Source organism: Pleurodeles waltl, chromosome 4_2 (assembly GCF_031143425.1).
Source record: "Pleurodeles waltl isolate 20211129_DDA chromosome 4_2, aPleWal1.hap1.20221129, whole genome shotgun sequence".
Taxonomy (NCBI): domain Eukaryota; kingdom Metazoa; phylum Chordata; class Amphibia; order Caudata; family Salamandridae; genus Pleurodeles; species Pleurodeles waltl.
The window spans coordinates 115,895,520-115,921,236 of record NC_090443.1 but is presented as its reverse complement, the minus strand read 5'-3'; the positions used below and the strand labels follow the sequence as shown (position 1 = coordinate 115,921,236).

General features: G+C 43.0%; 1 protein-coding gene and 1 long non-coding RNA gene across 3 annotated transcripts in view; one reads left to right on the top strand and one right to left on the bottom strand.

The window, feature by feature from the left end:
* LOC138292345 (uncharacterized) overlaps positions 1–25,717 on the top strand; it is a 159,001-nt gene that overhangs the window by 23,063 nt on the left and 110,221 nt on the right. Inside the window, exon 2 of the long non-coding RNA XR_011202656.1 lies at positions 13,902–13,956. This is a non-coding gene — a long non-coding RNA (uncharacterized lncRNA). The remainder of the gene's footprint in view (positions 1–13,901; positions 13,957–25,717) is intronic.
* The window catches only part of BIN2 (bridging integrator 2), a 233,763-nt gene that overhangs the window by 155,151 nt on the left and 52,895 nt on the right, over positions 1–25,717 (bottom strand). The window lies entirely within an intron of this gene.

Sequence of the window (25,717 nt, the reverse complement as noted above, 5' to 3'; positions counted from 1 at the left end):
TGTAGATCCTTCAAGGTTTTCTTGCAGAAAGTAACAGCTAAAATAAAAACATATTGAAATTGAGGTGAAAAAAGAACCATTTCTGTCCACATTTTCTTCTATAACTTTTTCCAGCTATGGCAGATTTAAAAAAAAGCAATATACCGTTACTTCTGCTGGACTCTTCTGGTTGCTGGGATATATAGGACTTGTAGGTTTATCAAGAACCCTAGGTACCCAGAGCGAATAAAGGAACTGCACCTTGCAATAGGTTTTCATTGAAAACCGAGTATATTGGAATTCATTTGGTGATATATAAAAAGTGAAAAATAGGTATCAAGGAAACCTTTGTATTTCCAAAATGGGCACAAGGTAAGGTGTTGAGAAGCAGTGGTTATTTGCACATCTCTGAATTCCGGGGTCCCCCATACCAGCGTGTGAATTACAGGGCATTTCTCAAGCAGGCGTATCTTTTTACACACTGTCTTACATTTGGAAGGAAAAAATGTAGAGAAAGACAAGGGACAATAACACTTGTTCTGCTATTCTGTGTTCCCCTAATTCTCCCGATAAAAATGGTACCTCACTTGTGTGGGTAGGCCTAGTGCCCGCGACAGGAAACGCAACATGGACACATCACATTTTTACTTTGAAAACTGATGTGTTTTTTGGAAAGTACCTAGCTGTGGATTTTGGTCTCTAGCTCAACCGTCACCGATCAAACCTGTGCATTTTTGAAAACTAGACACCTAGGGGAAATCGGGATGGGGTAACTTGTGGTGCTCTCATCAGGTTTTGTTACCCAGAATCCTTGGCAAACCTCAAAGTTGTCAAAAAAACACTTTTTCCTCACATTTCGGTGATAGAAAGTTATGGAATCATGAGAGGAGACACAAATTTCCTGCCACCCAGCATTCCCCCAGGTCTCCCGATAAAAACGGTACCTCACTTGTGTGGATAGGCCTAGTGCCTGCGACAGGAAATGCCCCAAAACACTACATGGACACGTCAAAATGATCAAATACAAAACTATCCGTTTTTGCGGGGGCACCTGTGTTTTTGGTCCTGGGCTCAGCAGCCATCTAGGGAAACCTACCAAACCCAGACATTTCTGAAAACTAGATGCCTGAGGAAGTCCAGGGAGGTATGACTTGCATGGATCCCCCAGTGGTTTCTTACCCAGAATCCTCAGCAAAACTCAAATTTAGCTAAAAAAACACATTTTTCCCACATTTCTGTGTGGGATCACCGCACCGGCACAAATTTCCTACCACCCAATGTTCTCCACAGTCTCCAGATAAAATGATACCTCACTTGTGTAGGTGGGCCAAGTGTCTGTTACAGGGAAGAGCCAAAAACATGTCGAAATTGAGGGGGAACCAAAGCGGTTCTAAAAGGGCAGTTTAGAAAAAAACTTTTTAGGCTGACAAGTGGGGCAGAATTTTTATCGATGCGACAATGCTGGGTGGTAGGAATTTTGTGGATTCCTGCAGATTCTGGAAGGTTCCATCACAAAAATGTAGGGAAAATGTGTGACTTCAAGCAAAGTTGGAGGTTTGCAGGGCATTGTGGGTAAGAAAAGGGTGTGGGGTGCATGTGAAGCACACTACCCTGGACTCAACCAGATGTTTAGTTTTCAGATGTGTGTAGGTGTCGTAGATTTTTCTACATTGCAGAGTCCCAAAGTCCAAAAAGTGCAGCTGTTACGATTCCAAGTGGGATGATTTTGAGAGTTAGCCAAGCTCTCAAGACCCAAAATAATCAAATGTCCTCTTGCTAGTCCTTGGGATAAGATCTTTTAGTGTGTGGGGGGGGAGAGCTGAAAGACTGTTGCCCCTTCAGTTGGAGTGGTTGCATAACCATGCCTGTACTGGTTGGTAGCCACCACCCCACTATTTTATTTTTTTAACTTGCTGACATCTACTAGGCTTTCTGCCCCCCCTCCGGGGAGTGGATCAGGGGTAATTGCCCCACCTTTCCACCAGTGGGCAGAACAACTTTGTCCCCATTTATTTAGGGTGGGGGTATACCCATACCCCCACCCTCTTTTAAAAAAAAATCTTCCCTGGTCCCTTGGGGGCAGATGGGCTTTACAAAAATAGGCCGATCTGCCCCTGGTGGGGCGCTGAAATGGCCAACAGTAAAGTGCCCCCATGGGGAGCGACCCTTGGCCAAGGGTCTGCCCCCCAAACAAAACACACACACCAATCCCTAGTACCTAAGTGGTTTCTGCCCCCCGGGGGGCAGATTGCCCTACTAGAAATAGGCCAATTTGCCCCCTAGGGAGGCATAAATGGCCTAAAATAATTGAGCCCCCACCGGGGGAGCAACCCAAGCCTAAGGGGTCGCTTGCCTTGCGTGAAATGGGCACCCAAAACAAATCCCTGCTGTCTAGTGGTTTCTGCCCCCGTTGGGGCAGATTCGCCTAAGGAAAAGAGGCCGATCGAAATGGCCTCAAATAAAATTGCCCCCCAGGGGAGTGACCCTTGCCTAAGGGGTTGCTCCCCATTAGTAAAAAAATAAAAAATAAATCCCTGGTGCCTAGTGGTTTCTGGCCCCCTTGGGGGCAGATCGGCCTATTTAAATAGGCCTATCTGCCCCCAAAGTGATTCCCCTTCCATCCCTGCCCAGGGGAGGGGGGAGCGAGGTCCTTGGGGAGAGCGCTAGTGCTTCCCCCGAGGGCCGGGTCCAGGGTGTACCAGTTACGTCCTTGGCACCCAGGCAGTGCAGTTGAGGATGTAACAGTTACATCCTTGGCACCCAAGGGGTTAATAACCATTTTACCAAGGATAGATGGCTGTCATAGACGTCTGGGATGATGGTTCTTCAATTTCCAAATTCTGACACTCTTTATGACAGTGCTGCCTTTAAGTCTATGACCCTGATTCTCAAACATTTTGCACAGGTGCACATATGACGCTAAGCATCACAAATGCTCGCAGCAATTATCTTCTGGGCACAAATCACATGTAGCACCATATTCCTATGCATGCACGGCGCAGTACGTAGTTTGCATTGCTCTGCGCTGAAAACAAAATAATGCATGCATTGTGGGCATGATGGAGTGGAACTCATGCAAGTACTGATGATAAATGGTGCTAAAAGCATTCTCAAAAGCCACGCAAAGAGGCGCAAAACATTGCGAAAGAGAAGTGCATGAAAACATAGCACATCTGAAAAGCAGGAGCAAAAGTTAGGCAATTTAGTGAACAATCCACTCTACAACACCAGAACGTACTGCCTTCCACACCACCAAGGAGATAGACATAATAAGGCATTGTCAGTGTTTACTTGCTGTGGCAAGAAGTCACAAACAGTGGAAAGAAAGAATTTACAAGCAGAGGATTTTTCTCTTTGAGCAGAGTGAAGAGATACCGACTCACCAGGCAAATCATAACTACTCTTCTACAGCAAATTGGAAGAGGGCTTGAGTCAAGCACTGACTGGGCACATGCCATACCACCACATTTAAAGTTCATGGCAGTACTACATCTACTAGCATCAGGATCTTTCCAGAGTACCTCAGGAGCATTGGCAGGTGTATCCCAGAGTGCAGTTTCCAAATTTTTCGTTTTAAATGGCATCATCAAAATAATGCCCCAATATCTGACATTTCCCAAAACAACAATGGAACAGAGACAAGTGAAGCAAGGATTTTATCAAATTGCGCAGTTTCCAAATGTCCTGGGTGCCATTCACTGCACACATGTCAACTTGCTCCCACCAGGAGACACAGCCCATCTGTATTGTAATAGAAGCATGCATACTCCATTAATGTCTAAGGGATATGTGATGACAAGTCAAGAAATATATGATACACTGTTCCTAAGTCAGAGAGAGAGGAAACCAATAGTGGGGGTCCTAAATTCTAGGAGCAAGAAACCTCACACATCCATAGGATGTCATGCTTCATCATCGGCACTGCTCCTCGTCAGACCGGCACTGCAATGTCTGACGGGCACCACCCCTGGTGGGGGGGATCTTTGCCGGAGATCTTTTATAAACAAAAAAATGGTGCCGTGACCCCAAAGGTGAATGAGTGGCAGAGGAGATTGAAAGAAAAGTGATTAAAATTGGTTCTCAAAACCGCCACCGGGTCGATAGTTTTATTAGACCAGATGGACGGTAAGGACCAAGATTAAAAAATATAGTCGTGAGAGTGAAACAGAGATAATGGTCAATCACTCTATGGAAGTTGCAAGGGGAGGGATTGGGGATTTTCCAAAACCAACCCTATCATGGGTCAACATGTTTCGCATCCTGGTGGTCCATACGGATCTAGTGATGCTTCATCAGGACCTAGATGACTATGTGAATCTCCTATTTATGTGGGCCACATATGTTTCCTAAGTCAAAACAAGTGTCCAGATTACTGAAAACCAGAGAGTATCATGGAGAGGTAACCAGTCACTTACATCAGTATGGAACCAATAATTCCTAACTGTCGCCCTGTAAATGAAAGTACACAAGTTAATCAAGAATAAGGGCGAATCATAACCAACTTACTAGTGGTTGTAAAGATATATATATATCGTGGGAAAAGAAGGCAACCGTGCTATGCAGTGAAAGTGTCAACTAGTGAAAAACACGCATGCATATACACATAGTTCAGGCTTACCGTCCTAAATTAGAGAACGTGCTTCATAGGAACACATAGACTAATGGTCCAGCGCAAATAAAGTCTGAGAAGGAGATATGAGACAATTAAACAGAAGAGATAAAATACCAATTAGATATCAGGATAAGTAACACGCATTATAGCATGGAGACGTGGACCCACTATCTAGGAGCACAAAATATAGTTCCTATTAAGAGGGTCTTTGGGAGGTACGCATTGTTGCTAAGGCAAAAGGAAGAACTAGTGAATAATGAAGGTATCAAAAATCAAGTCCTTCAGGTAATAGATCTGGCAGTCAATTAGTAAACACGACAGAGGGAGTTCGTGAACAATTAAAATGAAGGCTCCTGAAAAAGAAGACCCAGTAGTCTATACATGTAACAGACATCAAGTACTGTATTCACAGATGGGCAAATAGACCGGGGAAGAGAAAAGACAGTGGGTATTCTAGAAAACGATATATTTGAACGAAAGTATAGTATACAGGCTCGTATTCAAAATGGAATGGGTCCCATAGCATTTGTAGAAATTCTTATGGATTCCCAGGTAAAAGATACAGAAAAACAAAAAAACAAAAAAACTGTCTGGGAAATACTTGGCAAGTTATATCGAGTGCAAATCAGAGGTACACGGGGTTAGTCCGATGCAGACCGGGTCCCGAGAATGCACCGGATCCACTAGATGTGCGAATTAATGCACTTACTTGTAGTTGCTGCCGAGGCCAGGCGGGAACCTACCCGGGTCCGTGGTTCCTGAAAAATGAGAGGAACGCCGGCCGGGTTAGTTTTAAGTCCGGCGTCACGGAAACACCAATTGAGTGTTTCCGGTATCGTCGAGGTCAGGTAGCCAGGCGAAGCCTGTGCGCTGATCCCGAAAAGGGTAAAAACTGAAAAAGGACTCAGACTGGAGTCCCAGAGGGCACAGGAAATAAAAAACGGCCTCAAGTAGTGTAGGAGTCCACAGAAATGAATAAATCACAGAAAGACTAGAGGCTTGTAATCTAGTCAAGTGGTAACGGTAAAAAATCAAAATAAATACATAGATCCAACCCAAAAGGGTCAATAGACCCAAGATAAAGGAGCCAACATAGAAATAGGAAAAATTTACAAAACAAGGGTGGGAAATAATGCCATGATAAAGTAAAGGAGCCACCATAGAAATAATAAGAATTTACAAAAAAATGGTAAGAAATACTGCCATAATAAGGATTAGTGTCTCAGCTAATCTAATGATGAGATTACTTCATTAGACTAGTCCAAGGAATATCGTCGTTCAATCCCTTCACATGAGTGCGTAGTTTAAACACCCATCGTTGTTCTAACTCAAAGAGGGAGTTTGCTGTGTTGCGTGAATCAATTTGAAGGACAACCCACCACATGTCATCAGGGCTGTGTCTACTGTCAAGGAAATGAAGGGCCAGTTTTGTTGTAGCCCGACCACATCTAATGTTGCTGCGGTGTTCGTTAATTCTAAGTTTAACTACTCTTGTAGTCATCCCTATGTATTGCAAATTACATGGGCAGGTGATCATGTAAACACAATTCTTTGTGTTACAGTTAGTATGTCTAACCAGTTGCCATGTACCTATAGAATCAAATTCAATGGATTTTAACCGTTTGGTGAGGGCGCATACATTGCAAGTACCACACGGGAAATGACCAGCCACAGGTGGCATGCCCCATAGAGATTGTAGTTGGGGTGGTGGATGGGCAAGGCGGGGTTTATTTTGATTTTTTACCGTTACCACTTGACTAGATTACAAGCCTCTAGTCTTTCTGTGATTTATTCATTTCTGTGGACTCCTACACTACTTGAGGCCGTTTTTTATTTCCTGTGCCCTCTGGGACTCCAGTTTGAGTCCTTTTTCAGTTTTTACCCTTTTCGGGATCAGCGCACAGGCTTCGCCTGGCTACCTGACCTCGACGATACCGGAAACACTCAATTGGTGTTTCCGTGATGCCGGACTTAAAACTAACCCGGCCGGCGTTCCTCTCATTTTTCAGGAACCACGGACCCGGGTAGGTTCCCGCCTGGCCTCGGCAGCAACTACAAGTAAGTGCATTAATTTGCACATCTAGTGGATCCGGTGCATTCTCGGGACCCGGTCTGCATCGGACTAACCCCGTGTACCTCTGATTTGCACTCGATATAACTTGCCAAGTATTTCCCAGACAGTTTTTTTGTTTTTTTGTTTTTCTGTATCTTTTACCTGGGAATCCATGAGAATTTCTACAAATGCTATGGGACCCATTCCATTTTGAATACGAGCCTGTATACTATACTTTCGTTCAAATATATCGTTTTCTAGAATACCCACTGTCTTTTCTCTCCCCCGGTCTATTTGCCCATCTGTGAATACAGTACTTGATGTCTGTTACATGTATAGACTACTGGGTCTTCTTTTTCAGGAGCCTTCATTTTAATTGTTCACGAACTCCCTCTGTCGTGTTTACTAATTGACTGCTAGATCTATTACCTGAAGGACTTGATTTTTGATACCTTCATTATTCACTAGTTCTTCCTTTTGCCTTAGCAACAATGCGTACCTCCCAAAGACCCTCTTAATAGGAACTATATTTTGTGCTCCTAGATAGTGGGTCCACGTCTCCATGCTATAATGCGTGTTACTTATCCTGATATCTAATTGGTATTTTATCTCTTCTGTTTAATTGTCTCATATCTCCTTCTCAGACTTTATTTGCGCTGGACCATTAGTCTATGTGTTCCTATGAAGCACGTTCTCTAATTTAGGACGGTAAGCCTGAACTATGTGTATATGCATGCGTGTTTTTCACTAGTTGACACTTTCACTGCATAGCACGGTTGCCTTCTTTTCCCACGATATATATATCTTTACAACCACTAGTAAGTTGGTTTGATTCGCCCTTATTCTTGATTAACTTGTGTACTTTCATTTACAGGGCGACAGTTAGGAATTATTGGTTCCATACTGATGTAAGTGACTGGTTACCTCTCCATGATACTCTCTGGTTTTCAGTAATCTGGACACTTGTTTTGACTTAGGAAACATATGTGGCCCAAATAAATAGGAGATTCACATAGTCATCTAGGCACCATCTAGGCACCATTTTTTTGTTTATAAAAGATCTCCGGCAAAGAGCCCCCCCACCAGGGGTGGTGCCCGTCAGACATTGCAGTGCCGGTCTGACGAGGAGCAGTGCCGATGATGAAGCATGACATCCTATGGATGTGTGAGGTTTCTTGCTCCTAGAATTTTGGACCCCCACTATTGGTTTCCTCTCTCTCTGACTTAGGAACAGTGTATCATATATTTCTTGACGTTTCCATTGGGAGGATATACACTGGACCTTAATTCCTCCTAATCCCCCTTTTTATGAGTATATGATGACAAGTACTGCTTCACAAATGATATAGCCAAGTTTCCGGTCATTGCGCATGATTCATATATATTCCGTCACTCAACCATTAATGATTGTTTTAAACGTGGAACATATGGAGAAGGTATATTAGTAGGGAGGTTTAACATCAAGAATATGTCACACCAAGAAACACATATAATAGCAAAAAACAGACATATAGATCATACAGAAATGTCCAATGTCCACATCTGTAGTAAATTATTCCGTGCATAATCCTATGCAGCGCACTAATTTGTTGTCCAAATTTATTCTCTGGTTGTATGGGCTTTGCACTACACCATTTGCAAAACCAAAAACACCATTAGAAGAAGCTTATAATGCTGCGTATCGCAGGACCTGTGACATCATTGAACTGACCTATGCTTAGATCTTTCTGGTGGTAGACTTTTGTTTAAACCACATATTGTTGCTAAGATTGTCCTCGTGTGTTGTACATTACACAACATGGCTGTGAAAGGGTCTTTAGCTGTACACCAAGAAAGTTGTAGCAATGACAGCGGTGTTGAAGATGACATCAATCCAAGTGAGAATCAGGTCATAGAATCTCAAGAAGGCGTAAAGCGTTGAAACTATTATGTTGATGATTCTTTCAGTTCATACCTTGTATGTACATATATTTTACTTTATGCTGTGTAGAAATGTAAATAAGTATGTTTGCTTAACAATGAACAGAAATATATCACTGCCTGGTAAATGTGTATAAATAAAAATGGGCACATGATGTTTTTCCAAAAAAATTCATTTTTTTGTAAAATCTACAAATCTATGTTATGTACACCTTTAAACACATTAATCCATGTAAAATGAAATAATGACATCATTGTTACCTCAATGTTGTCAAGTGAGTACTTATGTAAGTCAATGCATTAGGGGCCCAACAGTGATGGAATGACTGCAACATATGTAACATTTTTATTGTGCCATCAATAAATAAGGTTATGTTTTTGAAAATCTGGTTGTGTGTCACACTACGTTGCACAGTGTAATGCTGCATTGTCTTTCCTTGCCTAAGTATTAAGATCCTCTTTGTTGGTTGTAAGATGGTTGACAGACATATATCCTATATATATACATCTGTATGCCCTAAGTCTTTGTCACTTGTAGCCTGGTCCTGAGTCACATGACTAGGTTTGGCAGCAAGTTGTACTCTGCACATAATTCGCAGACATCCACACCAGAAAAGTATTACTCATGCGTGGATGGGCAATCAAAGGGCAGGAGGGGTGGGAGGGAGGTTGGAGCTGCTCTAGCCACAATTACAATTGAACTGGCTGTGCTCTGTAATGATGCAAAGGACTTGTCGCTCCTGCATTATACTTGCAGGCATTTTGGAGGTGGGCAGGGTGAGCAATTAACATCAAGGGCAACAAATTTAATGTTCAAGAAACTCATCCTACTTCCAAGGAGACATCAGGTATGAAAATAAGATTCTCAGTCCCGCTATCCAGGTATACTGGACCTGCAGGAGGTCTCTCAGAGGGATGGCTACTTCTGTGGCCTGCTGTGTACTGCAGACCTCTGTTTTGCTGTACCTGGAAGTACTGCATTGCTGCCTTAAGCCTTCATGGAACACTGATGGCAGCCGTGCTGTCTCAAAGGGGTTCTCATGATGAATCCAGGACTACCACAGTGAGTCCAATGTGAATTAGTCCAATGTGAATTTTGTCCTGATGAAAGCCTTAAGGACAGAAAGTGTCCAAGCATGTGCAAGGCACACCCTGAGTTAGCCTGAGTGTGTCCTAGCCTAGTCCATGACCCCCTGCCCCCTCCCCTGCTGCCCCTTCAAAGCTGGAGCTTTGCTGTTTGTGCTAAAGGTGCTCAGATACTCAAAAAAACACATTTAGTGATAAAGCATTTAATCTTAAAAATGCTTTGACAACTGAACAGAGACTGGGACAAGCATGCTTGTCTATTTGCCCAAGGTGCATACGCATATCTTACTGATAGTGCAGTATCTCCAGCTATGTTAAAACAACAACAGCAAATACTGTCAACTAGTTCTTTGCAAATGTCTGTTGTTATCTACATTTCCAAGCCATGTACCACTGGACGATTGTTTAACAGTTCTAATAAAGAGAACATATGCAAACAAAGAAATTACTGTCCCGCAGCTCCCCAATGAATATGCTTCCTCCTTGGACTACACCTGCAGCCTTACCCTATTTTACTTCACTATTCCATCCAAATGATCTCCCTATTTTGTCAGATTATGAAGGGCAGCTCCAACAGGAGGACATCCACTCTATGTTTTGACTTGCCCTCCATTGCGGTTACCCATATTTTAAGCCATTGACTTGGTTACATGTAACAAGAGGACTGCGTCTGGCACTTGCATCTGTAATGCAACAGTCATTGACCTTCAAGTTGAATAGATACCAAGTCTTGTACTACCATCATAACTTTTTGTAGTTGTTCTGTCAAGCAATTTACTACATCTAAACATATTTCAACTAAATTGTTGTGGGATTTGTCTTGTGTTGTGTTTGCAATACATCACTGCCTGTGTGTTCCATTTACACTTTAGACATTCCATCCACGTTGTGAAAGACTGCTTTTCTGTGGAGCTATCAAGGGGTTAAGTGCAGGGCAAATGCAGCCACCTTAGTGGATCATCTGAGTGAGATTGTGGTTGCTGCCTGAGCAGGGTTAACACCCTACTCAATCAACAACCCTATTCCTAACAGTCATGCCTAGTAGATATCTACTGTGGGATTCCATAAATGTCCTGTACAAACTGAGTCTTGTGGGATGAATATCAAACATTGGTGGGATGCTTAAGTGCCACTAAAGTCATGCTAACCAGCACAAACTCTTACGTTTGCCTAATTATCTTCCATTGCAAAAACGGTTTTACTCTGGAAACCACCCAAAGAGTAATGCTAGGCAGTGCTAAGCACTCTTTTGTGTTCCGTACTGCCAAGGGGACGTAACATGGGTGGCACACGGGCATTCTTATGCAACCACCCATGCTTACTGTATCTAAACCCTATCTACTAACATTAATACACAGGGTTGTTTTTTTTGTAACAAAAGAAGCCTTTTCAAAACAGGCGTTAAATGGCTAGTTGTTTCCATTCCTCTGCACATTCCAAAATTTGCATGTGTGCTGCACTGTACAGCACACATACTATGTCGGAACAGCTTCAAACTTTGTCTAGGCATAGTATTTTGTACCAGAAGGGTACCCTCCCCATACAAAATCTATGTTAGACTCACGCACACACCCTAGCACTATGATACTAAGGTGTTTGTGTGTGTGGCGCACAGCAGCTGAAATCAGTGCCTGCGCTAGGGAGATGGGAGGAGAGTGAGATTTCTATGTGAATATGGCACCCTCCTGCTCTCTCCTTGTCACACAGTGCAGCTCAGCATTTTTGGCTGCTGCACTACGCTGTGTGACACCTTTCAGAATCTGGGCCTTCATCCTGTCTTGGTCAACATATTTAAAGAGGAAAGCCTTCTAACTATCTCAAACAATAAATATCTATGTGCGCGTGACTTTTTAGACACAATGTAATGCCAACGATATCAAAAGTCGCGGAAGGCAACGCAAAAGCCCGCCATCATGACACAAGAGCTGAGGTATCCTGGCATATGCTCTCCATGCTTGACTCAGTTAGATAGGTAGCCGGAGGATCAGAATTGTCAAATATCTCCTAGGAATAACTAAGGGCCAGATGTAGCAAGGGTTTTGTGAGTCGCAAACGGCGAAAAACGCCGTTTGCGACTCGCAAAAGCCACTTTGCTATGTTGAAATGCATTTTGCGAGTCGGATCCGACTCGCAAAATACATTTCCGAATCGCAAATAGGAAGGGGTGTTCCCTTCCTATTTGCGATTCGCAATGGTATGCAATTCCATTTGTGACCGCGTATGCGGTCGCAAATGGAGTCGCAGTTACCATCCACTTGAAGTGGATGGTAACCCATTCGCAAACGGGAAGGGGTCCCCATGGGACCCCTTCCCCTTTGTGAATGGACCCCAAAACATTTTTTCAGGGCAGGGAGTGGTCCAAGGGACCACTCCCTGCCCTGAAAAAACCGAAACAAAAGGTTTCGGATTTTTTGAAATGCAGCTCGTTTTCCCTTAGGGAAAACGGGCTACATTTAAAAAAAAAAATAACTGCTTTATTTAAAAGCAGGTCGCTAACATGGAGGCCTGCTGACTACAGCAGGCCTCCATGTTAGCGAGTGCCCATAGTCGGTATGGGGCCGCAATTTGCGACCCACCTCATTAATATTAATGAGGTGGGTCTTTGCGACCCCATACCGACTCGCAGAAGGTGTCTGAGACACCTTTCTGCATGACATTTTGCGACTTGCAAATTGCGAGTCGCTAGTACTCGCAATTTGCAATTCTCAAAATGTCATTTTGCTACATCTGGCCCTAAGTGATTTTGCCTGTGAAGGTCAGAGATTTTAAGTTGTGTGGCGGTCTAATTGTTGTGGTGCTGCTTGCCTAGGACAGTCCTTTGAAAGCATCAAAGATACATTGCTCTTCATCTTTTCTTGGTTGGGCATCAGTATTGACATCATAATGGCTGGTGAGGTACATAGGGCAGACAAAAAGGGACACACACAAGTTTTACAGCCCATATTTGATTCTGAGGAAATAAGGGTATTGATGTTTTACATAGCTTGTTACCTTCCTAGGATGTTGGCTGCAGAAGGGTGTATTGGTCAGGATATCCGCTAAATGAGAGGAGGAACAGGTGGTCACATGTTGCCTATAGGATATCCCAGACCCATGGTGTTGAATGCACCATGAAACAAGTCCAGTACCAATGGGTGGACATTGTGTCCTGTGAGAAGGATCTGCTGCACCATTTTGGCACTGAAGTGAATGGGCCTGTATGTAAGTTTATTCCTATGTATCATAATAACATAGCCAATAAGAATTTCCCATTTGGTAAACTATTTCTTAATCAAATACAGTAATTGTTTTGTGATGTATAGCACATCATTTGGGATCTCATACTGAGATGATTAATAAAATGTATCAGGGCAAAATGTAGGTATTACAAGTGTGTTATCATCCTTATGCTACATGACCTGCTAGACAGCTTAACTAATTGTTTTGCAACTGCCATTGTATGTAAGTGTTAGATATATATTACAAAACATGTCGGGATGCCAAGACTTGTTTCTTAAGAATGATGGGCCACAGTCACAAAGGTTTAGTGGCTTAGCGTTACTTTGTTTAATGCTAAAACAATGCTAAACATTTTGAGTAATTGACAAACCCACGCAAATTGGTATTTGTTTTGTTTTGTATGGAAAAGTAACACAGGACAGGACAAAATGTGACTTTGCATTACTTAGAATCGAGTGGTTGTTTCATGGGTGGTACATGTAAGTTCCCATGCATGCGCACATGCTTTTTGACGCAAAACCATATTCACTCACATTAGTGGACCAGACTTTTGCACACAAATAACCTACGCTGAAAAGCAGGCATCATACAGAGAAATATGTTCATGTCTCCGTGCTTATCAAACTTTACATGTGCTGCACTCTACAGCGCACACACAAAGTGGAAGGAAAGCGGTATTCTCACTTGTCTAGGCATAGTATCTTGTCCTGGAAAGGTACCCTTACTGTACAGAACCAATGCTAGACTCAAGCACACACTCTATCACTGTGGTGCTAAAGTCTGTACCTGGTACATGGCAGCTGAAATCAGTGCCTGTGCTAGGGAGATGGGAACATTGAGCCATATCAATGTGAATATGTCACTCTCCTGCTCTCCGCTTGTCATGCAACACAGTCCTGCATTTTTGGCTGCTGCGCCGCATTGCGTGACACCTTTCAGAATCAGGGCCTATGCATCTTATTACCATGTATATTTTAAGGACGTATATAAAAGAATGACCCAATTAAAAATATATCTTATTGTTGATTTCAGTGTGGACCAGAACCTATCAATCCTGAGGATTTGAATGTTGACGCCTCTTCTGATGGTAATAAGAACTTATTTCATTGATTTAATTGTCTGTTTCATCATACATGTGAACCTTTCTGTATTATGGTACTACCGTTTTAAGTCACATTGTGATAAACTTAACACATAACTTGGTATGGGTGCTATTCAGTTTTTGGACCACATTTACTTATCCCAGTCAGTTACTATACATATTCTCTTTTATTATTTATACAAGCCATTGTACAATGGTGGTGGGAGCCAATGTAGATTTACTAATTGTTATAGGTTTAAGAATAGCAGCCAAATGCTGGTATATGTGACTGGACAGGTGTACATTTATGTGTGTGTCAGCCTGTTGCTCTACATGTGTAACACAATGTAGTACCAAACTAAATGAAAATTGGGGTAATGTTTTCAATACATTTGTAACACGCACCCAAAGCAATTTATTTTTAGGTAATTACAAACCATAATTTAAAAGAGATTTACTTTTCTTGGTATTAAACAGTTAGGCATATCAGGGCCAATCACACCTTTGTGTCACTCAGTATACAGAGGTTGTCCCCTGATTGTCAAATGGTATCTCCTGTGCACAAAACCAGGAGTTTTGTGTCAAAGCGCAAACATCAACAGTAGATATGGTTTAGCCTTGGCTTGAATGCCACTTAAAAGCAGGCCTCAAAATAGCACTAGTACCTTGTTTCTTCATGAAAATAACAGATTTCAATGTGTTCTGCCCTGTACAGCACATATTCAAAGAGTGAATTCAGTGAATGTTTGCATAGTCATAGGAAATTGTATTGGAAGGCCCAATTTCCTGTCAACCACCTATATAACACTCTGGCAGACACACTTGCACTGTCTGACCAAGGTTTTTGCTTTGGCATTGACTACCCATAAGTATATTCTCCCGGCTAGTGAAGGTGGTTCTGCTGAGCAATCTTGTAGGCAGTTGGAATTGCAATTGCGATGTTCAAGAATCTATGTGTGATGGAGAGGATGTTGGATGCATCACTGCTCAGCAGGTGCCATATTTTTAGTGTTTGTTTGCTAAGTGATATTGTGTTGAGAAGCATGTATTCATTGGAGTGTGTGTTGACATGCAGGTATGATGTAGTGAATGGTTTAGGGTTTGGTGTAGGCATTGTTGGTGCTTGTGTGGCATGTGTGTTGGGAGTGGGTGTTCCAAACCTTTATGAGTTGGTGGGAGGCGTGGCAGCTAGAACACTTGTCAGTAGCTGCATGGTAAAGCTTCTATTCTGGCGTGGGGTACCACTCAGCAGCTGTTGGTGTAACATTGTCAGTGGTTGAGCATCTTAAGGAGTGCTGGAGAGTATTGCTGGGCCCTGGTCAGTCCCGGATTCCTGGGGCTATGCGCAGTCCATTAGGTAACGGGTGGGCTTTTGCACATCATTGGTATGCCTCCAGGGCTGCCACAGTGCACGTTCCCGGCGCAGCTGTGTTCCAGTTCAAAAACAGTAGGTCCTGTTAGGGTGGCGGAGTGCAGGGTGTGGTGATGTGATTTCCTGGGCTGGTGGGTGATGTCAAATAGAGTCCACTCACTTGGCTTTTTCTCATGAAGATCATTTGACAGATGAAAGCAATTTTGTGTGAAACACATCTGTTAATGTTTTTCAAATAATTACATATGTTACTTTTTAACCCCTTAGCTGCTGGGCCTTCCCCCCACCCCACCCTCACCCCCACCCCAAGTGCTGAGCCCTTTCTTGGCTATTTGGGGTAGTTTGCACTTAGGCCTTCCTAACTTTTTGTCCACATAAGCTATCCATGCCAAATTTGCGTTCTTTTTTTCCAACATCCTAGGGCTACTAAAGGTACCCTGAGTTTGTGTGTTCCCCTGGAGGAGACTAAGAAATTAGCCAAAATACAGCAGAAATGTTGTTGTTTTTAAACAAATGGGAAAAAAGGTCTGTCGAAGAAGGCTTGTGGTTTTTTCCCCTGAAAATGGCATCAACAAACGGTTTGGGTCCTAAAATCACCATCTTCCCAGCTTTCAGGAACAGGCAGGCAGACTTGAATCAGAAAACCAAATTTTTCAACACAATTTTGGCATTTTACTGGGACATACGCCATTTTTACTATTTTTGGTGCTTTTAGTCCCCTTCCAGTTAGTGACAGGAATAGGTGTGAAACCAATGCTGGATCCCAGAAAGCTAAATAGTTCTGAAAGGTATACAACATTCTGAATTCAGCAAGGGGTCATTTGTGTAGCTCCTATAAGATTTTCCTACAGAAAATAACAGCTGAAATAAAAAAATATTGAAATTGAACTAAAACAAAACAGCAATTTTTCTCCATATTTTACTCTGTAGCTTTTTCCTGGGATATCAGATTTTTGAAAGCAATATACCGTTACGTCGGCTGGACTCTTCTGGTTGTGGGAATATATAGGGCTTGTAGGTTCATCAAGATCCCTAGGTACCCAGAGCCAATAAATGAGCTGCACCTTGCAATGAGTTTTCATACCATACAGCAATTAATTTGCTGAAATATAAAGAGTGACAAATAGGTATGAAGAGAACTTTTATATTACCAAAATGGGCACAACATAAGGTGTTGAGAAGCAGTGGTTATTTGCACATCTCTGAGTTCTGTGGTGCCCATACTAGCATGTGAATTACAAGGCATTTCTCAAATAGACATCTTTTTTACGCACTAACTTACATTTGGAAGGAAACAATTTAGAGAAAGACAAGGGGCAATAACACTTGCTCTGCTATTCTGTGTTCCCATAAGTCTCCAGATAAGAATGGTACCTCACTTGAGTGGGTAGGCCTAATGTCCGCGACAGGAAACGCAACATGGACACGTCACATTTTTACATTGAAAACTGACGTGTTTAATGGAAAGTGCCTAGCTGTGGATTTTAGGCCTCTAGCTCAATCGGCACCTAGGAAAACCTACCAAACCTGTGCATTTTTGAAAACTAGACACCTATGGGAATAAAAGATAGGGTGACTTGTGGGGCTCTCACTAGGTTCTGTTACCCAGAATCCTTTGCAAACCTCAATATTTGGCAACAAAAACACTTTTTCCTCACATTTTGGTGACAGAAAGTTCTGTAATCAGAGAGCCATGAATTTCCTTCTACCCAGCGTTCCCCTAAGTCTCCCAATAAAAATGGTACCTCACTTGTGTAGGTAGGCTTAGTGCCCGTGACAGGAATAGATCATACAACAGTCAATGTTGGTCCTTAAATGAGGGCAACTGTTGACCCTGGCTTGATCCATTCCTGACGCAGGCACTAGGTACAGGCACTCAAGTGGGGTAGTGTTTTTATCAGGACAGGTGGGGAAATACTGGGTGGTAGGAATTTTGTGGATCCCAGCATATTCCTGTAGTTTGTGTAACAAAAATGCAAGAACAAAATATTTCAGCTTTGCAGGGTATTCTCGGTAAGAAAACTTTGGGGAATCCACACAAGTCACACCTCTGTGGACAGCCCTGGTTGTCTAGTTTCCAGAAATGTCTGGGTTTAGTATGTTTCCCTATATGGCCGCCGAGCCCGGGACCAAAAACACATGCGCCTGCCTTACAAAACCAGTTTTTTTGTGATAGATAATTTTGATGTCTCCACAATACTATTTGGGTGGTGGAATTTGGGGTTGAACTAAATTGGGGAGCTCCCAAGAGAGCACTCTCTCTCTGTACTTGCTGCCTCATGCACCTGCTCTCTGGGTTGGGCTAACCCGCCATTGTCCCATTGCACAGACTGTGCTTGCTAAGGGATAGCAGGACTGTCCTCATCACCTCCCTCGTAATCACTGGAAGAGGAGTTATCGAATGGGACTCCTCCGTCTGAAAAATCATTCCCAGAGTCTGCGCCATTGTCCTATCCCTCAGATGCTGTCTCAGTATCCTCTGTCTCAGTCTCTGATCCTACGTCAGAGCTGTCTTCTATAACCCGAGTGAGGGCTTGAGCAGCAGTCATCCAACAAGATGCGATCTCTGGTACTGGCTAAACTGTTGCTCTAAAACACTAGCATACGTAGACAGTCACAAAATTGCTGGTGGGTGTGTGTGTGATACGTGCAATAGTTGAGGTCACCTTACCTTTGCTTTTTCCCTCAATCAGCACATTCTTTCAAGACCACCTTGTCACAGTCTTTAGCACCTCTAGCGCCCAGTCCAACAATCATTATTGGTGCTCCTACTCCCATGACCTCCTCCTCGGGTTCCCTCACTACTACCCAGCAAAAGTGCCCTTCATCTCTCCATAGCCCTGCCCGCACATACATTTAATTTGTATTATAGCGGAGGTAATGGCTGACTTTACTAATGTACTCAGCTATTTACATAAAATACAGATTTGATCTTTGCAGTAGGCATATAAACCTTCTGCGCTACTTTATGGCATCAAAACTGCCATTAGAAAAAAGTCTGATCCTTTTGTAGCAGAAACATAATCACGAGACTTACTTGACTTTTTTTATTGGTGCCTAAAAGCTACAGTTGAAACGTGTCAGTTGAAGTATATTGCTTTGAAGACGCAAGCTGCAACTGCAAGACAACTGGTGGCGAATATATATATATATATATATATATATATATATATATATATATATGGGGAAACCATACAACTAAAAAAAAAAATATTGCCCCCACAGGGGGTCGCCCGTGAGCAGATAATTTATTTTTTAATTTAGCCACTCGGTGGTGCGATCGGGCGCAATTGCGCCCCCCCAGGGGACACCTACCTTGTTTCCCCAAAACATATGCCCGGGGGGGCCTGGCCCTCGATGTGCTGCAATCGAGGGCCAGGAAACTGGTTCAGGAAGGGCTCGTTTGAAAGGGGAGAGTCTCCCCTTTCAAACAAGGCCTTCCGGAACATCGGGAAGGCCGTTTGAGGCTTTTTTTCCTGCTCCAATGGAGAAAACAGTGATGGCAGCGCGCTGATGTCACAAAAGGGCGGGTGGAGGTTTTTTGGGGTATTTTTGGCACCAGGGAGGTAGTGTGGGCGTTGGCCAGTGGCCGGCGCCCACACTGTAGGGGTTAAATATGCAAGGCACCTTTTAACCGCCAAACATGGATAGTTACTGCGCATAAGGGGCATTAGTGATCTGCACTGTCTCTTACTGTTAAGTTGCCCACAGTTGTACTGTGATCCAAGATTTTTGAATTTCAAAGCATAAATACATATCAACAGATTGCTTTTGTTATTGAGTTGGGTTTCTGGGTCCATGGTGTTGTGTGACAGCAGCCATTTTGTGAGTCAACATAAGTGTTACACATACATAGGATGCAACACATATTAAGGGGCATATTTAAGAGCCCCTAGCGGCATTCTAACGCCACATTAGCATAATTTTTTAACACTAATGTCCGGTAAAAAGGTCAAAATCGCCACACCATATTTACAAAGTGGCGCAATGCATGCATTGCACCACTTGGTACCACTTTGCACTACATTAAGCCTGCGCCAGGCATAATGGGGGTCATTCTAAGTCTGGCGGGCGGCGGAGGCCGCCCGCCAGACTTCCCCCTCCGAAATACCGCTCCGCGGTCGAAAGACCGCGGAGGGTATTCTAAGTTTTTCCCTGGGCTGGCGGGCGGTCGCCAAAAGACCGCCCGCCAGCCCAGGGAAAAACTCCCTTCCCACAAGGATGCCGGCTCGTAATCGAGCCGGCGGAGTGGGAAGGTGCGACGGGTGCTGTTGCACCCGTCGCGTATTTCACTGTCTGCCAAGCAGACAGTGAAATACTTGTAGGGGCCCTCTTACGGGGGCCCCTGCAGTGCCCATGCCAGTGGCATGGGCACTGCAGGGGCCCCCAGGGGCCCCGCGACCCCCCCCTACCGCCATCCGGTTCCCGGCGGGCGGACCGCCGGGAACTGGATGGCGGTAGGGGGGGTCGGAATCCCCTCGGCGGCGCAGCTAGCTGCGCCGCCTTGGAGGATTCAATAGGGCGGCGGTACACTGGCGGGAGACCGCCAGTGTTGCCGGTCTGACCGCGGCTTTACCGCCGCGGTCGGAATGCCCTGCGTGGCACCGCCGGCCTGTCGGCGGTGCTCCCGCCGACCCTGGCCCCGGCGGTCTAAGACCGCCGGGGTCAGAATCACCCCCAATGTCTGCAAAGGGGGCATTCCCCTGTTAGCGGGGGCAGAAAAAATGGCGCAAAGAAATCAAACAGAATTTTTTTCGCCACTTTTAACGCCTGCTCAGAGCAGGCATTAAAAGGAGGCTTCCAATGGTTACAATAGGCCTCTGGGTGTCTTCCAGGATTAGAGTCAAAATGTTTGCAAAATGCAAAGCGCCGAACTAGCGAAAAAAAATCTGACGCTAGTCCCCTAACTACTGCCATGGTGCGCCATATTTTAAATACAGCACACACATCGTGGCATTAGGGGTGCGCTAAGGGGTTCAAGAAAAGTGGTGCTGCACTGTGTGAAGCGCTACTTTTCTTACATATGCTCCTAAGTACTTAGGTGTACATGGGTTATGTAAGTGACATATCTGGGGTTGCTTTTCATTTTCAATCATTAGTTGTAGACCTGGCTCTCCATGAAAAATTCCTTTGCTACTTTCACATTTATGTGACAGTAAGTTATGGTGTTTTTACCTACATGTATGACTGATTTTATTTACTAGAATGTAATTAGTTTCATGTCAGAATTATGTTGTGAGAAAGCATGTCTCGGAAGTGTACATACAGGGAGTGCAGAATTATTAGGCAAGTTGTATTTTTGAGGATTAATTTTATTATTGAACAACAACCATGTTCTCAATGAACCCAAAAAACTCATTAATATCAAAGCTGAATATTTTTGGAAGTAGTTTTTAGTTTGTTTTTAGTTTTAGCTATGTTAGGGGGATATCTGTGTGTGCAGGTGACTATTACTGTGCATAATTATTAGGCAACTTAACAAAAAAAATATATATACCCATTTCAATTATTTATTATTACCAGTGAAACCAATATAACATCTCAACATTCACAAATATACATTTCTGACATTCAAAAACAAAACAAAAACAAATCAGTGACCAATATAGCCACCTTTCTTTGCAAGGACACTCAAAAGCCTGCCATCCATGGATTCTGTCAGTGTTTTGATCTGTTCACCATCAACATTGCGTGCAGCAGCAACCACAGCCTCCCAGACACTGTTCAGAGAGGTGTACTGTTTTCCCTCCTTGTAAATCTCACATTTGATGATGGACCACAGGTTCTCAATGGGGTTCAGATCAGGTGAACAAGGAGGCCATGTCATTAGATTTCCTTCTTTTATACCCTTTCTTGCCAGCCACGCTGTGGAGTACTTGGACGCGTGTGATGGAGCATTGTCCTGCATGAAAATCATGTTTTTCTTGAAGGATGCAGACTTCTTCCTGTACCACTGCTTGAAGAAGGTGTCTTCCAGGAACTGGCAGTAGGACTGGGAGTTGAGCTTGACTCCATCCTCAACCCGAAAAGGCCCCACAAGCTCATCTTTGATGATACCAGCCCAAACCAGTACTCCACCTCCACCTTGCTGGCGTCTGAGTCGGACTGGAGCTCTCTGCCCTTTACCAATCCAGCCACGGGCCCATCCATCTGGCCCATCAAGACTCACTCTCATTTCATCAGTCCATAAAACCTTAGAAAAATCAGTCTTGAGATATTTCTTGGCCCAGTCTTGACGTTTCAGCTTGTGTGTCTTGTTCAGTGGTGGTCGTCTTTCAGCCTTTCTTACCTTGGCCATGTCTCTGAGTATTGCACACCTTGTGCTTTTGGGCACTCCAGTGATGTTGCAGCTCTGAAATATGGCCAAACTGGTGGCAAGTGGCATCGTGGCAGCTGCACGCTTGACTTTTCTCAGTTCATGGGCAGTTATTTCGCGCCTTGGTTTTTCCACACGCTTCTTGCGACCCTGTTGACTATTTTGAATGAAACGCTTGATTGTTCGATGATCACACGCAATTTTAAGAGTGCTGCATCCCTCTGCAAGATATCTCACTATTTTTGACTTTTCGGAGCCTGTCAAGTCCTTCTTTTGACCCATTTTGCCAAAGGAAAGGAAGTTGCCTAATACTTATGCACACCTGATATAGGGTGTTGATGTCATTAGACCACACCCCTTCTCATTACAGAGATGCACATCACCTAATATGCTTAATTGGTAGTAGGCTTTCGAGCCTATACAGCTTGGAGTAAGACAACATGCATAAAGAGGATGATGTGGTCAAAATACTCATTTGCCTAATAATTCTGCACTCCCTGTATATCTTGCTAATGTACTGTGTCCATCGATACATGAGCTTTCACTTGTATTTCAATTTGATCATGTTTCATTTTTGGGTGAAGTGAATCTTGATGCTGGTACAAAGTGCATACTGGAGAAGAAGAAGACATGTCTGCAACATATGGAGGAGATATTTTCATATTCCCGGGCTATGGTTGATGCAAAAATGGAAAAAAAGGAACAGAAAGCAACAGAGTCACAGAGTTTAGGTGCAACCGGAGGCAAAGCACCAAGCCCATGCATCCAAGCACACAATGTCAGGAGTCGGGGCAAAGAGTAGTGCTTCTGGCTCTGGCTCTACAGCTGGCAAAGATTCAGAAGTTCCTTCGTTATTGTAGAAAACCAATAAGGTTTTAGCCCAAATTTTGAAAGGAGATAAGGCTGCTGAGGAACGATTTGAGAAGACAACCATACCGAAGGCACAGAGTGTCATTTTTAGGTTGTTCAAGGTCTTATTTGGTGTGTTTTCCCAGCCTACAGTCGCATGTTCACATACATATTGTTCCAAAGCTGATGTTGCTATCATAATGGGAGACCATAGTTAATGTTTTTGTCATATTTGTTCATGCAAATAAAAATGTTGTTGTGATGTTGAACCATTGTTTTACACAATAAAAACAGGAAACAAATGTATGTATTTGTCTGTTTTATTTTGAGACTCCTCCTTTAACAAAATATGGTATGGGCACTTGAGTTTGCCTGATTAGACCACATATTTTTGATGAATCTATGTTTTGCCAAAACATCTGTACTCACTTATTCAACGAAAAATCTTACATGTGCATTGGAAATTTGCAAACTAAATGGTTGTACAGTATCCAAGCGGGATAAATGAAATTAATATTGCAGGTGACTTAATCTTCATTATTGTCTAATATTTCTTCAAGGAGGGTCCTCTTCCTCAGACAAAATATTTGTCTCCGCATTAGAAGTCAAACTTTGGGCAAACGTTTTTGATTCATTATTTGGCTTTTGGGGCAAATTAATGGTAACAGATCGTGACTCGTGATAATGCAATACGCTCAAGAGCTGATGCAATTTTTTCCTGAAAGTGAACAATTGAAGTGTTCTTGGTTACGAACGATTTAATTTATTCTCTTAGTCCAACAAAAATTCCATTGTTGATGTTGTTTCAGCATTGTTTGTAGGGGATCAAGCAGTTGACCTTTGTTCATCAGATAAAGTGGTAGGAGCTAATATCTTTTTTTCCTCTTTATGTTTTATGATCTTCAGCATATCCTCGTGGATGTTCATGAGGGAACCATCTGTGCAATGCAAGAAAGAATATAACCCATTTATTTTGTCTGGCAGGGACATGGTGGCCTTTAAAGAATTATTTGTCTTCTGGAGCTCATCATGTAGAATTGATAGTCCTTCTTTCACTACTTCCACTGATTTCTCCTTTGTGTTGTGGATACATACTTCAAATTCATGTAACGTCTCAAGATTCTGAGACTGCAGAGAGCGTGTTGATGATGCCACATAGAGGTTTCTACCACTGCACAATTAGTTTGTATGTGATTTGGGTCATCAACATATTAGAGTAGTACATGCAAGCTTTCTACATCTATAGTTGATAAGTTCAAATTGTCATTTTCTTGGGCTACTTCAGTATTGTTGCCCTGATTCTCTGACATGAAGTTACCTACACATAACAGAAAAACATTTCCATCATAACAGGTAATGTGAGTGTGACATACATTGAGATTTTCAAATTATGCCATGTTATTGATTTTTTATAAATTATATTATATTATCTTGGAATTGCAAAGGTTTTGGTGTGTGTATGTGTGTTGATAAAGGTTTAGGTGCTTTATTTGAAAGAGTGTGTGTTCAAATAGATGATGTTAGCACATATTTGCATAGCCACATTCAACACATTGTGACCAATTTTCACAAAGATTACAGGAAATGTAGCACTGCACGCAAAGATGCTGCTCTGTGTTGCGTGACAGTGAGGGAGCATGCCAGCCCCATGTCGACGTCAATATGTCTCTCTCCTCTACTCTCACTGGCGCCAACACAGATTTTAGCCACTATGCGCCACACACATATTTGCACCAGAGTGCAAGTGTGTATGTGTGTGTGTGTCTAGCATGGGTTTTGAATTGGAAGGGTACCCTTCCAGTACAAACTTCTATCCTTGCACACACTTTAAAGCTCATCCAAATGTGTATGTGTGCTGCACAGTGATTCACATGTATATATTTTACAGCTCATTTAAAACAGCTTAATCTTTTTGCCTAAACCCTTTCTAATAATGTTAGTAGATATGCTTTGGCATCTATAAACATGTGTGGTTGCAAAGGAAATACACATCTACCACCCATGTCACGCCCCCTTGACGCCCCCTTGACGCAAAATAATGCAAGTTAGCTTTTTGCACTGCTGTGCGTACATTTTCCATACAAGCTAATGCAAACTGCAATTTGCATTGGTTTGTTGATCCCCACACCGTTGTGGTTTGGAGGTGTGTGTCAAGAGGAACACTAACCCAACACTAAATATTTGTGAATCTTGGCTTTGATGTCCTACTGGACAAACAGCTGCATTGCTTTACATGTCTGCACAAAGCTATGCTAGTACATGCTAATCACCCTTGCATGGCTTTGTGAATTTTACTGTGGACTTTGCATTGTCCTTCTATCACCATACATGACACAAGGACAACACAAAAGCTGCTTACAGTTGGACCTTAGTATGTACACATCATCACACATCCATTGGAATATACAATCAGGTATATGTGAATCTGCTATGTTTGGCTTATGATTTAAACATTTCATTTACATTTCTCAGTACTTCTACATGTGCTAACAGACATTTGACATCACACAGTAACTATTAGTGATCATTTCTTTAGATCAATAGGAATTTATCTTCTCTTACCCTGACACACATTTTCCTCATGATCTGTAGTGTAGCGCCTATTCCTAGCCATTTTTTCTTTTGTATGACGTTTGTGGTAGTGCCATCGCTTTTTGCACTCCTCAGCTGTCCTGTTTGTAGGCTCAACTGCATTTAGTTTTTGGACTATGGCATTCCATGGTGCAACTTTCTTGGGCTAGGGTAGGTTTGAATTGGCAAACATCTGATGTTCTTGCTTAGTCATATCTGCTATTTTGTATGCGCATGCATAGCTTGACTGTGCCTGGTGTTGTGAATATGGCGCAATGGTGTATTTTTAAAGTCACGCAGCACAACGCAAACAATTTTTGGGTGCTGCACTTGCCCACAAGAGCTTTGTGAATCTAGGCCCTTGTTCCTTCACATGCACCATTTTTGTGCAACTAGGTCGTTCCTCAGGTTTTTGTGTAACTGCTTTCTACTTAATTCTTTCCAGGTCTTCTTGAAGCCTTGCCAGTAGAAACCAGTCTCTACTGTCCACTGACTCAAGTTGCCCTTAGGATTAATGGTGGGAAGTGTATCAGATATTGGATTCCCTTGAATTTTGTCGTGTGTTTTGTGTTAATAATGAGTTCCTTACTTTACCAAAACTGGTGAGCTGCTGACGTTTTTCCAGGTTTGTCTGACCAACATTGTTTTCTCTGCCTTCC